Raw genomic sequence first — 15051 nt, 5'->3', positions numbered from 1 at the left:
CTCCAGTGCAATATTAGAGCTTCTTCTGACCTTGGCCTTTTCTTCCTCCTCTGTCTTTGTAATGACCTTTGGCATTCTTTATTCTGTAATGATCTTTGGCATTCTTCCTGGATGATATTCTTGATATCTTCTCACAGCTCATCTGGTCTTTGCTCATTAATGTCCTAGGCCTCAAACCTGTTCCTGAGATGGTTTTGAAATTCAGGAGGGAGGGATAGACTCAAGGTCAAATTTTTGTTCCTGGGCACTTAATTTTCCTCTGCTTCAGCCTGAACTTGCAAATGAGTTGTTGGTGGTCTGTGTACAACAGACATGCATATGAGTAGTTGGTGGTCTATGTACAATAGACATGTCATTACCAAATAATTTTTCCTAGTCTGAGGCTTCCCTTTTTACCCTATTGGAGAAGTTTTTGGATGTGCAGAGGGATTTGATTCTTAGAAGGTCTCATTCATCTATTTTATCCTCTCTTGATTGTGGGTTTTTCAGGATGCTAGGAAGACAGTTTATGTTGTGGAGTAATGCTTCTAGGGTTCTTACAAACTTTTCCCTAAAGAAGTTTATAGTCCTCTGTTTTAGTCCTAGGTCCTTGGTCCATCTTGAATTGGTTTTTGTGTGTGGTGTGAGGTATTGGTCTTGTTTGAGTTTTCTGCATATGGTTTTCCAATTTTGCTAACACCACTTGTTAAAAAGGCTGTCGTTTCTCCACCCACTTAACTGATTTCATCTCCTTGTCAAAAGTCAGTTGACTATATGTAGATGGTCTGATTTCTGGGTTCTCAATTCTATTACATTGATCTATGTGTGTGTCATTGTACCAGTACCATGATATCTTGACCACCAAGGCAGTGTAGTAAGATTTGAAATCAGGGAGTGAGATGCCTCCTACCTTGTTTCTCTTTTTAAGGAGTGCTTTGTTTATTCAGGGTCTCCTTCTATTCCAAATGAAATTAGAGATTGTCTTTTCCATCTCGTTGAAGAATGGAATTGGTATTTGTATTGAGGTTGCATTAAATGTGTAGCTTGCCTTTGGTAAGATAGTCATTTTCACAATATAACCTTCCTATCCAAAAGCAATTATATTATTCCATTTCTCTAGGTCTCTTTTTGTTTATTGTAGTTTTGTAATTTTCTTTGAATAGATACTTTCTCCTTGTGGTTAGATTTACTCCCAAGTATTTAATCTTATGATTAGCTATTGTGAAGGGTATTGTTTTTCTTATCTCAAGTTCCATATTGTCTTTGTCACTGTAAAGAAATCCAATTGATTTTTGTATGTTGGTCTTGTATTCTACCACTTTGCCGAATTTGTCAACTATGTCCAGTAATTTTCTTGTGGAATCTTTAGCGTTTTCTAAGTATACTGTCATATCATCTGCATGTAGTGATAATTTTACGTCCTCTTTGTCAATTTGAATGCCTCTTATTACCTTCTCTTGTCTTATTGCTATCTCTAAGTCTTCTAATACAATATTAAATAGGAGAAGTGATAGTGGGCATTCTTGCCTAGTTCTTGTTCTCAAAGAAAATATCTTGTATCTCTCTCTCTCTACTGAGAACAATGTTGACTCTTGGGTTTGTGTGTATACTTTTTACTAAGCTGAGGAATTTCCCTTCTATTCTTGTTTTGTTGAGTGTTTTAATCAGGAAAGGGTGTTGGATTTTGTCAAAGGCCTTTCCTGCATCAATTGATAGGATCATGTGGTTTTGTTCTTTGCTTTGTTAATGTGATGAATTAGACTGATTATTTTTCTTATGTTGAATCATCCTTGTATAACTGTTATGAATCCCACTTGGTCATGGAGAATTATAGTTTTTATATGTCATTTAATTCTGTTGGCCAGGATTTTATTTAGGATTTTTACATGTATGCTCATGAGAGATATTGGCCTATAGTTTTCTATTTTGGTGGTGTCTTTACCTGGCTTTGGTATCAGGAATATGTTTGCTTCATAGTCTGAGTCTGGAGAATTCCATCTTTTTCTATTTTCTGAAATAGCTTATGTAGAATTGGTGACAGTTCTTCTCTGAATGTTTGATAAAATTAACTTGTAAAACCATCTGGTCCAGGGTTTCCCCCCCCCCCCCCCCGGAAGTTGTTTTATTACCTTTTCAATGTCTTCTTTTGAAATGGGTCTGTTCAAGCGTTCAGATTTGGTTTGCGTCATTTTAGGTGGGTTGTGAATTTCTAAGTATTTGTCCATTTCCTCTAGGTTTTCATATTTATTTGAGTATAGTTTTAAATAATATATTTCATTGTTATCCTTTTTCTTTTAATTGGCTCTGTTTTGACATTGACCATTTAACTTTTTTTTTTAAAATTTTTTTTTTTTTTTATTTTGTGTATGTGTGCCGTCAAATCAGATCTGACTGGTACAGGAGGATATTGCGCCTCCTTCTCTGGCAGAGCGTCTGGTGGATTGACCATTTAACTTTTTAATCATATTATTTGTGCCTTTTCCTTTGTTAGTTTTGCTATTGGTTTGTTGATCTTATTGACCTTTTCGAAGAACCAACTCCTAATTTAGTTGATGGTATTCAATTGCTTTTCTGTTTTCTATTTCATTTATTTTTGCCCTAATTTTTATAATTTCAGGTTTTTTTAGTGGGGCTTTTCCTGCTCTTTTTCAATTTCCTGGAGATGATGGGTTAGAGAGTCAATGGTCATTTTTCCCTGCATTTTGATATGTTTGCTTATTGCTATAAATTGGCCTCCGATTACTACTTTGATTGTTTCCCAGAAGTTTTGATAAGTTGTGTTTTCATTGTCATTTGTTTCAAAGAACTTTTTAATTTCATTTTTTATTTCTCCTAGTACTCACTCATGTTCAAGCAAAGTGTTTTTCAGCTTCCAAATGCATAGATACTTTTTCTTCTCTACTTTTGTAGCATTGTTCTCTGACAAGATGCTTTGTATTATTTCTATGTTTTTTAAATTTACTGATGCTTACCTTGAATCCTAAAATGTGATATATTCTGGAGAACATTTCTGTACATTAGATAAGAAGGTACACTGTGCTTTTTTAGAGTGCTTTAGCCTATGAGATCGATTTGGTTTATTGTGTGGTTTAACTCTTCAGAATCTTTGTTGAGTTTCTTTCTGGAAGTCCTATCTTTTCTTGAGCATAGTGCATTGAAGTCTCCAACTAACTATAGTAACCTTGTCTATTTCCTTTTTTAGTTTTGTTAATGTCTATTTTATATATTTTGCAGCTCTATCATTTGGTGCGAAGGTGAGTGACTTTTAATCTGTGGCCTTCGGGCCTGTCTTTCATTGTTTTTGTTCATACATTCCTCTAGGTCATATAGCCCTGGTGTACAAGTTGCCATACCTCGGTCACTTCTGGTTGCTGTGAGGCTGAACATTATGACACTGGTGTGTCAAATGCGTTAATGGTTGGCTACCCAAGGCGGACAGAGAGCGGGGTGGAGCTCCGCAATTAAAACAAGCTTGGAAGGAGGAGTGACATCCACTTCCATAACAGCTTGCCTCTGGAAACCCTATGAACCTGGAGAGAGGATGAAAGGTACCCAAGTGTGGAGGACTCTCCTTCATAGGGTTGCTATGAGTTACTGCGACTCGATGGCACTTAACAACAACATCGTTTGGTGCATGGGTATTTATTATTGTTATGTTCTCTTTTTCTATTGACCCTTTAATCCTTATGTAGTGACCTTTTCTGACCTTTGTGATGGTTTTTACAATGAAATATATTTGCTTGGTATATTTTTCCCTCACTCTTTTATTTTTAGTCTTTCTTTATCTTTATTTTTCAGGTGTGTCTCTTGTAGGCAGCATATTGATAGATTTTTTTTTTATCCAATCTGCTATTCTTTTTCTTTTCAGTGGTGTTAAATCGTTCGCATTCAGTGTCATTATTGAGAGGCAGGGTTTCATTGCTATCATTTTGTTGAGTTCTTTTTGGTGTTGTTGCTAGTTACTTTGGTTCATCCTTCTTTCTATGACACCTCTGTAAGAAGGATGTCCCTCAGTGTTTCCTGCCAAGCAGGTCTTGTTTTTACAAACTCCCTTAGTTACTGTTTTTCTGGGAATATCTTGATCTCTCCTTCAAATTTGATGGACAGTTTTGCTGGGTACAATATTCTTGGTTGGCAGTTGTGTTCTTTGAGTGATCGATATATGTCATTCGGTTGTTTTCTTGCTCACGTGGTTTCTGTTGAAAAATCAGCACTTAATCTTATTTGCTGTCCTGTATATTTTATTCTTTGTTTCTTCCTTGCTGCTTTCAGAATTCTCTCCTTATCTTTGGTTTTGCTAAATGTGACTGATATGTCTTGGTGTTTTTCTTTTGGGGTCTGTTCTATGATATGTTCTCTTAGCTTTTTGAATATATATTCTCTCATTTTTCATTATGCCTCAAAAGTTTTCTTCTAATAATACTTCAACAACTTTTTTGGTACCTTTAATTGCTTCTTCTCGTTCTGATATCCCAGTTATGCACATGTTATTTCTCTTGATGGTCTTCGACATTTTTCTTAGGTTTTCTTCTTTTTCCTTTCTTTTTGATTCTGCTTTTTGTTCTAGCAGATCAGTGGTGACAATTCTATCTCCCATTTTGCTGGTTCTGTGTTCCATCTTTTCAACCCTGTTCATGTATGTGTCTCTCAATCATGTTGTCAGAATCGGAAACATTGGTCCTCATATTTTGATTGGTTTCTTTTTTCTTTCCTAGAGTCTTTAATCCTCATTTGTTTTATCTGCATTGTTTTGGACTTTTAAAAGCTTTTCCTAGTTTTTTTCTTGCTGTGTCCTGTAATCCTTCAAGTTTGTCTTTCATCCATTGAAAATTTTAGTCAATTTTCTTTTTTTACATTGACATTTTTAATTTTTTTATATTTTATTTTTCTTTTCACTAGTTTATTTATAAAATTCTAACACATATTCAAACAAATTCTTTCAATCTCCCTCATCCCTCTCCCATCAAATTGTACAACCCAATGATTAATCCCCTAACCCCCTGTACATCCACATACCTTTGCTTTCAGCCTCTCCCCCTCTTCCTGGATCCTTATACTCATTCTACAATAACAGTCTCATACAATATTTATCCTTGTGAGACTGAATTAGTTCATTAAGCATAATGCTCTCTAGTCTCTCCCAAGTTAAGTAATAATTTACAAAATTATTGCTCCTGTGTGCTGCATAGTATTCCATTGTGTGAATGTACCATATTTTCTCTGTCCATTCGTTTGTCGTTGGACGTTTGGACTGGAAAACTTGGTTTCCCTTCCAGAAAGCTGAAACAGGACCACACCATAGGAAAAAATCAACTCAGCGTGGATCAGAGACCTGGGAGTAAATCCCAAAACCATAACATTCAGAAGAGACAAACTGGGATTAAGCTTAGAAGCACTAGTCCAAGTTATAAAGAGACTGCCAAATACTACCAAAAATGCACAGTCTAAAAAGGATAAAATTGATGCATGGGACCTTCTAAATATTAAATCTCCATATACATAAAAAACTTTTTTAGGACCAAAGTTTGAGGTGTGGGTTGTCAGGACCACAACCATTTTGTTTTCCTGACTCCAGCTCTTTGCAGATTTCATTACAACACTTTGCTTTGTTTTCCTGCACTGCCCTTTGAAATATTTTGTTTAGCTCTTTAAGTTCTTGATTCCCCCCCACCACCCTTTGCTTTGACTTTTCAGCATTCTAGTGTAATATTAAGAGTCTCTTCTGACATGCTAGATGTGCAGGCTGGTTTTAGAAGTGATCGAGGCACTAGAGATATTAAAACCAATGTTAGATAAATCTTGGCTAAAAGCAGAGAGTAACAGAGGAATGTCTGTCTGTGTTTCATCGATTGTACAAAGGTATTTGACCTTGTGGATCAGAATAAAACTGTGGATGGCTCTGAGAAGAATGGAAAAATTAAAACACTTGCTTGTGCTTATGCAAAACTTATACTTGGACCAGGAGGCCGTCATTAGAACAGAGCAAGGAAACACTGCATGGTTCAAAATCAGGAAAGGTGTACACCAGGGATGTATCCTATCTCCATACCTTTTCATTTGATATACAGAACAGATCTTCTGGGAGGTTGGACTCTATGAGGAGGAATATGACATCAGGATTGCAAGAAGACTAATCAACAACCTGCTCTAGGCAGATGACACAGCCTTTCTTGCCCAAACTGAGGTGGACCTGAGGCATTTGCTACAGAAGGCCAAGGACTACGGTCTTCAATATGGAATGAAGCTCAACAGCAAGAAAACAAAGATTCTCACCACTGGACCAATTGGCAGCTTCATGATAGATGGTGAAGAGACAATGGCTAAGGATGACAGAAGAAGAATTGATGCCTTTGAGTTATAGTGCTGGAGGAAAGTCTTGAATATACCATGGACTGGTAGGAGAAAAAAACAGATTTATTCTGGAGAGTATGAAACCAAATTGATTGCTCCTTGGAGGCAAGGATTTGGAAGCTCCATCTGATATACTTTTGGGTATGTTGCCAGGAGGGACCAGTCCTTGGAGAAAGCACAACATATTCAGAAGGGTGGAGAGACAGCACAGGAGAGGAAGACCCTGAATGAGATGGATTGACTTAGTGGCTGGGATAATGGAGGTAGGTGTGTCTGAAACAATGAAGTTGACTCAAGATACAGGAGGGTTCAGAGCTGTTATTCATAGGATTACTTTGAGTTGCAATTGACTTGATGGCACATGATAGCAACAACTGTCAATGTATTATTTTAGATATTTTTTTAATAATCTTCCTCAAGATTTTATTTGCATGTAATATGGGGTATGGACTGTTTGGTTGTTTTATTTCACTCACAACCATGTATGAGATGATTGGATTTGCTGGATTTGGTTAATGAGCTATTGGCTGGAAGCCTCTTGCTTAAGAACCAATCAGGGCCTAGTTTTAATAGTATTTAGAATGAGCATTCTTCTAAGTGATACAGCACTGCTCTGTCATTTTACTCTACTGAGGTATCATGGGGTTTCTGTGATATTGAATGCTGTGCCACTAATGTGTCAAATGCCATAATGGTCACCCATAGTGGACAGTGTTTGGTGGAGTTCTCAGATTAAGACAGGCTTGGAAGCAGGAGTGGAATCCACTTCCTAAATAAATAACATGCCACCTGAAACTCTATGAACTTAGAGAAATGACAATAGTTATAGAATTCAGGTCTTTTGTTCATAGGGTTGTTATGAGTCGTGCTCGATTCGATGGCATTTAACAACACAACAACAATATTAATTATATTGTTTTATAGTTTCTATATTCTATTGGATCACTTCTTTTGGAAAGATGGGATTTTTTGGAATATATATGGATCTTTCCCAAAGATGGCCAAGTAGCTGTTTTTAAGATTTCGTGGCACAACCTCATGAACACATCTAAGCTGCCTCTCTGTTTGTTGGAACATATCATTTGGTATCCCATACGCTCCTGAGGCCTTATTTTTTGCCATTGTCTTCAGTGCAGCTTGAACTTCTTTCTTCATTGCCATTTATTATTGGTCATACAGTACTCTCTAAAATTGGTTTTGTGTCAGTCAATTATTTTTTGCTACAGTGACTGTGTATTCCTTCCACTTTCCGTTTTTTTAAATTTATTTTTATTTATTCATTGTTGCACATTTTTCTCCCTCCCCCTTCATGATCCCCCAGTCCACTTTGCAATGCATCTCTTGTTCCAGATTTTGTCATGCATATAATACCTAATAATATTTAACCTTTTAGACAGGTTCTTCCCCTCATCTTCTTTTGATACTTCCTAGATTATTCAAGATTTTGCTCACAGCATCCTTCAGCGTTGCAACTCAAGGTTTAATTTTTTTCTATCATCTTTCTGCTTGAGAAATATCAAGCAAGTATCCCCCTTCTTATTTTTTTACTCCAGCTTTTTATACATTTTGTTACAATACTTTTCTTAGTATTCATGAACTACCCTTTGAAATCTTCTGCTCTTCTCTTTTACTTTGGCATTTCTTCCCTTTGTTTTGAGTTCTTGACTTAATAATGCAGTATTCAGTCTATTCTGACATCTATTTTGGCCTTTTCTGCTTCCTCTCTGACTTTGTAATGACCTTTTTTCTCTTCATGGATGATACTGTTATGTCACCCCACAACTCATCTAGTCTTTGATCGTTTGTGCTCTATGCTTCAAACCTATTCTTTTTTAAAAAATTAGTTTACATATAATAATTCATATACACTGTGATTTGTACATGTACTTTGTGTTTTGTACAATCATTGGTATATATTTTACATTATTAAGTATCATTACTCTATGCCTATTACCACAGTGTCTTCAAGCCCCTATTAAATTCCCATTATTTCAATCTCCTCCATCTACTTACCTCTGCTGCCCCAGGGACTTTTTTGCCCCTTCCCCTTTTTCTATCCCCCTTCTCTCCTTTCCTTTTGAACATTTATACTGATCTTACTCAGTTACTTTGCAATTTTCACAATAGTAACCTTACACAGTTTTTGTCCTTATGGGACTGAGATATTTCATTCAGCAAAATGTTCTCTAGTTTTGAGATGGTTGTTAAATTAAGGTGGGACAGACTCAAAGTCAGATTTTTGTTATTGTGGACTACTTTTAATTTTCTTAAGCTTCAATTGGAACTTGAATATGAGTAGTTAATGGTCTTTTCCACAGTTAGTACTTGTCTTGGTTTTGACTGCTGATATTGAGTTTCTCCAAGGATTCTTTCCACAGGTGTAGTCAGTCAGATTTCATCACATGAAATCCATTTATTTTATTTTATTTTTTAATTCATTCACTGTTGCACATTTTCTTCTCTCCCCATTTGTGTTTTTAAAGAAGATGTTTACAATTAATAAACTATTGAATGTACAGAACTCAATCACTCTCTCTCTAGACTCATCTCTGTCACCAAGTCTGTAATTTCTGATCACTGGATGGTTGTAGAAAGGCTTCAGGTCTTTAGTTCATTGGGTTTCTATGAGGCGTGCTTGACTCAACGGCAATCAACAACAACAAAAATTCTTCATTAATGTTTTCAACATTTGCATGCCAGTCATCAATAATTATTAATGAATCTCAGTTTCGTGTTAGGACAATTTCTGTAAAAGGTAGTTGTTGTTGTTATGTGCCAGTGAATTGCTTGAGACTCATAGTGACCTTATGTACAATAGCTCTGGATGCGCTCTATCCTGAGCCAATCTCATTATCTCTGACACACTTATTCCCATAACCCCAGTTACATTGGCAATCTGTCTCTTCCAGGATCTTCCTCTCCTATGCTGTCCCTCCACCCTTTCAAGCATGATGTTCTTCTCCAAAGACTGGCCCCTCCTTGCAACAAAATCCTTGCCTCCAAGAACAGACCTGCTTGTTTTCTTGACAGTACACTGCATGTTGAATACTTTTCTCCAGCACCACAACTCAAAGGCATCAATCCTTCTTCTGTCATCCTTAGTCATTGTACAGCTTTCTGATGCATACCAAGTAATTATGAAGACCATGGCTTGATCAGGCACACCTTAGTCTCTAGTTTGACATCATTGTTCGTCAGGACTCCAGAGAAGTCCTGGACAGTAGATTTTCCCAATGGAATTCATCTCTCTTTTTTTTATTGTCACAAGTAGTATTTATTAGTAATTTATTATATGATTTTTGTGAAAATACATTGGTAGATTGTCTTTAAAATAGGTATATAAAAATCCAAAATATCATTAAGATTCTCATTAGTATATAATCCAAAACAAAACACTTTAAACATACTAGTCTAATGTTACATGGGAAGATACAATGACATAGCATAATTGTACTACTTCATTCAGAGTAATTTGTTCATTCAGGTTTTCCTAGAAGAAAACGGTCAGTGAGATACAATACTATGAGGATAAAACTCATAAAATACAAAAATTAAAATGTCTTAGAATTCCATTTAGTGAAGCTTATGTTTGATTAGCTAACTGTTTTAATTACAGTTTCAAATATTACAGATCTAGACATTTCATTTTTCCCCCAAGTCATATTTTGAAGTATCCTTACCATTCATCAGGGAAGAAAACAAACTTTAGATTTAAAACTGTTAAGCTTTTTACTTGTTGGCCTTAGTGGTTGCATTTTCCACTCCCTCTTCTTTCCTTCTGAGTTTAGCATTTATCTGATTCATTGTTGTTGTTGATTGTTGTTGAGACAACTCATAGTGACCCTATGGAAAAAAGGCCTGAAGCTTTTCTGTAACTAACATAATTTCTCCAAATTCATAGAGCTTCCAGAGTCATGTTGTTTAGGAAGTGGATGCCACTCCTGCTTCCAAACCTGTCTTATACCTCCACCAAATACTGACCACCATGGACAACCATTATGGCATTTCACACCCCAGTGGCACAGGGTTCAGCATCACAGCAAATCCAGATTACCTCAGTACAGGAAATTGTCGAAGAGTGCTGTACGACTTAGCTTCTTCAGTTTGATTACTAGGACCATGTTATCTTTAGTCTTCAATTTTCTTGACATGAATTTCATTGTTGGTTTTAGCTTCCCAGAAAACATTTTACAAAATTTTCAGTATACATGCTCTTCACCACATCTGCCTGATTAGGGGGATGTCTCCAAATCCAACAACTCCACTTCCGCTTTTCAGATCAAGAAACCACATTCTGCTATCTTCACTTGGGAGTTCGAAATGATGGACTGCTTGAATGGCTTTGACAATGTCAACATTGAGAGTCCTTGGTAATGAAAAATATTTCTTCCACAGGTCCAGAATATGGCTGTGGTTGTTGCTCTTGCTTCCCTTCTGTGGCTGCTGGAACATCACCATGTGATTCTAAGCATCTGGGATGTCAACTAAGAAGAAATTTGGTATGAAAGGCTGCCCTGGTCTAATAGTATAGACATCAACTTTTTTTATTCCTTATTCTTTTAAGATATTTTCAACAATAATAAAATTACCAGTAAACATTTTTGGCTTTGTGAAAATGGAATATGCATCATCTAAAATGATATCAACTTTTTTACTCTGGCTTTCTTTACCAGATCCTCCCAGAATGTAGTGGTGTGTGTAGCTGTTTTAGGCCATAAGGCATTAACTACAATTTCACCTTTAAATTCATAAACATACCATATTTAGCAATGGTATAAGCACAGTGCTGTTTGAACCACAGTGGATTCAGATTCAGTGGAGAGCTGAGATTGAAAATATGAGTAATTTTACTCTTTTTCAAATAAAGAAAAAATGCTTTAGAGGTAAGGTAGGTGCCTCCAGAATTAGAATTCATTATCAATTCCACTGTCTTTGTAGATATTTCCAATGTGTTGGTCAAGCTAATTGTACCAGCATTATTCACCAAAAATCAATTCCTCCAAATTTCTGGACTGTTTTCTCCACTGCATTATTGATTTGCTCTTTATCTCTCACATCAACAGTACATGACAAGGCTTTTCATGCAAATGCTTCAATTTCTTTAGCAGCAGTACAAATTGTGCCTGGAAGTTTGTGATGTGCCTGGGTTGTCTTCTCAGTGTTGATAATATTTGTTCCGTCCTTTGCTGCTTTTAAAGCTTTGCCGATGCCATGGCTTGCATATGATGAAAACTACATCCTGCTAGCCTCCTGGTGTTGTGTAACATGACTCTTGCAGATCTGAGACAGCATCAGTGACTGTGACAATGGCAACTCGTCTTTTGATTTCCTGACTGCTAATACCAAAAGTGTTGATTATAGAGTCAAGTAGGCTGATATTGTTAACAACCTCAATCTCTTCTCAATCGGTCATGAAGCTACCAATTGGTCCACTTCAGTTTCAGCAGGCAAGGTTGTGTCATCCGCCTAGTGCAGGTTGTTGATTAGTCTTCCACCAACCCTGACGCCACATTCCTCCTCATCAAGTCTAGCCTCCAGAATGATCTGTTCTGCATATCTATTGAAAAGCTATGGATATAGGAGCCATCCCTGATGCAGTCCTTTCCTGATTTTGAATCATGCAGTGTTTCCTTGCTTGGTTCTGACAACTGCTTCCTGTTTCAAGTATAGGTTTTCCACGAGCACAATTAAGTATTTTGGGATTGCTAGTCTTCTCAAGTTTAGCCACAATATGTGGTGAGACACACAATTAAATATCTTTCTATAGTAATGAAGCACAGATAGACAATCCTCTAGACTCTCTGCTTTCAGCTAAGGTCCATCCAAAATTGGCTAGAATTATTATAGAATTATTATTATGTATGTTGTTGTTGTTGTTAGGTGCCACTGAGTCATAGACGACTCATAGAGACCCTATGAACAAAAGGCCTGAGCACTGTTAGTACACAGAGTTTCCAGCAGCAAGCCATTTCGGAAGTGGATGCTGCTCCTGCTTCCAGGCTTGTTTTAGTTGGGAAGCTCCAGCAAACACTGTCCACCATGGGTACCCATTGATGTTTGGCACATCACTGTCATAGTGCATATATTTGAATTGTGCTAATGTGAAACTTACATTTAGATCAAGAAGCTGTCATGAAGCAGAGTAATGGAACACTACACAGCATACAATCAAGAACGCTGTGTGACAGGGCTTCATAACTACACAATCTGCATGTTAAGCAAATAAATAAAGAAACTGGGTTTTATTAGGAGGAATGTAACATCAGAATGGGAGGAAGTCTCATAAACAATTGGTGTTATGCAGATGACACAACCTTGCTTGTCAAAAGTGAAGAGAACTTGAAATGCTTGCTGCCTAAGACAACATCCTTCAATATAAATTACATTTCAACACCAAGAAAACAATTATCCTCACTGCTGGTCCAATAAGCAAAATCATGATAGATGGAAAAAAAGATTGAAATTGTCAACAATTTCCTTTTATTTGGATCCACAATCAACAACCTTGTCACTAGTAATCAAGATTGCTACTACATGTGTGGCATTGGGTAAATCTGCTGTCAAGAACTTCTACAAGATCTGAAAGTTGGACCATGACTACAAATTATAGAAGAAGAATAGATGTTTTTTGAGTTGTCATGTTGGAGAACATGGATTGCCAAGAGAACAAAATAATATGTGTTAGAGAAAGTGCAGTCAGGGTGCTTTGAAGCTAGGATGGTGAAAATTCATCTCACACATTTTGAGTATATTGTTAGGAGATGCTGACCCTTGGAAAAGGACATCAGGCTTAGAAAAGTGAAAGATAAGCAAAAGAGAGGAATACCCTATACAAAATGGACTGACACAGTGTAACAATGGGTTCCAGTGCATCAGACATGATGAAGATGTCACAGGATAGAGCAGGGTTCAGATCCATTGTTCATTGAAACCCTAAGAGTCATAGTCAACTTTATGACATCTAACAACAACAACAATCACCTATTTGGGTAATAATTGTATTCCCAGGTCTTCTTTGTGTGTGCACTGATAGTATGTTACTACTCACAGCATTGTACTTCAGGATGGATCTTGAAAAGATAATTTTTTACTATGAATGCAATGTCATTCGTCCTCAATTATGGTTGTTATCTTTTTTCAGTTTTGCCAATGTTTGCTTTATGATTTTGAGACTCTTTCATTGGATAAGTAGATATTTATTAATATCGTTTCCCCTTACTGGACTGATACCTTTTTAAAAGTTTTGCATATTAATTTTTCATTCAACAATTCATACCCATTTTGTTTTGTGGTATTAATTATTAAATATATTATATAAAATATTATAGTCCTTACAATGTAATATCATTCATCTCATTTTCTGTTTTTCTGGTTTCCAACCCTTCTTTTTCCCTGAAATTTGCTGCCTTCTGATCTTTGTTCTTTGACAAAAACTGACCTTTTGATCTCTAATGGTTCTCCTAAGGAGTGTGTGTCTCCTTATTGTTGTTTATTTTACAGTGGCTGAAACTTGAGCCATGAGGGTCAGTTCACTTCCAGAACTAAAGGTTAACTAAGGACTAAGGTTACAGTGGTTGTGTTCTTCTCCATCCAAACTAGACCTTATTAATGATTCTGTAATATAGTAGATCAATACAGATTTTCCCAAATTGCTTTCTAGCCATTGGCTTTGACTTTTGACATTTGCCATTATTAATGATGTCAATGAGGTGAATAACAACTTTTTGTTTGGACCATCACAACAATGGTGTATAAGCTATTAATGATGAGATATATCCATTTTGTCATCCTACCGGGCTTAAATTGAGCAGAAAATATGAATCCTGCTATCAGCATTAAAGACGGGATGGAGGTCAAGTCCTGGCACTTAGCTGAGAGCAGCAGCAACAGAGAACTAGACAGCAACATGAGACAGAGCTGAACTGGGAATGCCACCTCTTATAGCCAAAGCTAGTGCAAAGGACTCTCATCCACTCTTGCTAGAGAACTGTAATGAAGTGTTTCCATAATTGACAGGACTAAGAGAGTTTTATAACAATAGCTTAGCAAGGCTGAAAATCAAATGTCTGAGAGCACATCTGAGAGGTTATCCTGACTGAAGAATTGTATCTTGCTTCCAGCCTACCTGTTCCCTTTCCTGATAAATGTTATAATTGTAAATATTGCCTGTGAATTCTGTATAGCCATTGCAAGAGCTTAGTGGATCTAGTAGGAGAACAGTGAGAAATTTGAAAGAGATATTGTTGTTGAGTACTGTACAGTCAGAACCAACCTATAGCCAACTTTTCAGAGGTAGTTAATCGCACGAGAGGAGACTGCCCATCTTTCTTCTGTGAGAAGAGTGTGTGTGTGTGTGTGTGTGTGTACGGTACATATAGAGACTTCTATATGTGTACATTCCTAAATGTGCATACACATATCTGGAAGTGCAGATATGTAACCATACACCTATTTTTGTTTATGTAACCACACACTTATTTTTGTTATTTTTTATGTTATTGCCAGATTTGGCTTAGCATATTCTAAAGTACAAGCATCCTTTTGTCTTATGAAACCATTTACTTTGATCAAGCCCTGCTCATTACACACATATTATATGCTACCTTTCCCATCATCACATATAGGTGTCATTGTGTTGTTGTCTATAGCCGTCGAGTAGAGCACGACTCATAGTGACCTATAAACAAAAGGTCTGAAGCCCTTTCACAACCATCACCATTT

General features: G+C 36.6%; 1 pseudogene; it reads right to left on the bottom strand.

Annotated features, from left to right (window-relative positions):
* Nucleotides 1–10385: 10385 nt before the first annotated feature.
* On the bottom strand, nt 10386–11597 carry LOC102868771 (annotated as a pseudogene).
* Nucleotides 11598–15051: the final 3454 nt, after the last annotated feature.

Source organism: Elephantulus edwardii, unplaced genomic scaffold (genome assembly GCF_000299155.1).
Source record: "Elephantulus edwardii isolate Elephantulus edwardi_28Jun2011 unplaced genomic scaffold, EleEdw1.0 scaffold00343, whole genome shotgun sequence".
NCBI classification, from domain to species: Eukaryota; Metazoa; Chordata; class Mammalia; order Macroscelidea; family Macroscelididae; genus Elephantulus; species Elephantulus edwardii.
This window is presented reverse-complemented; position numbering and strand designations above follow the sequence as displayed.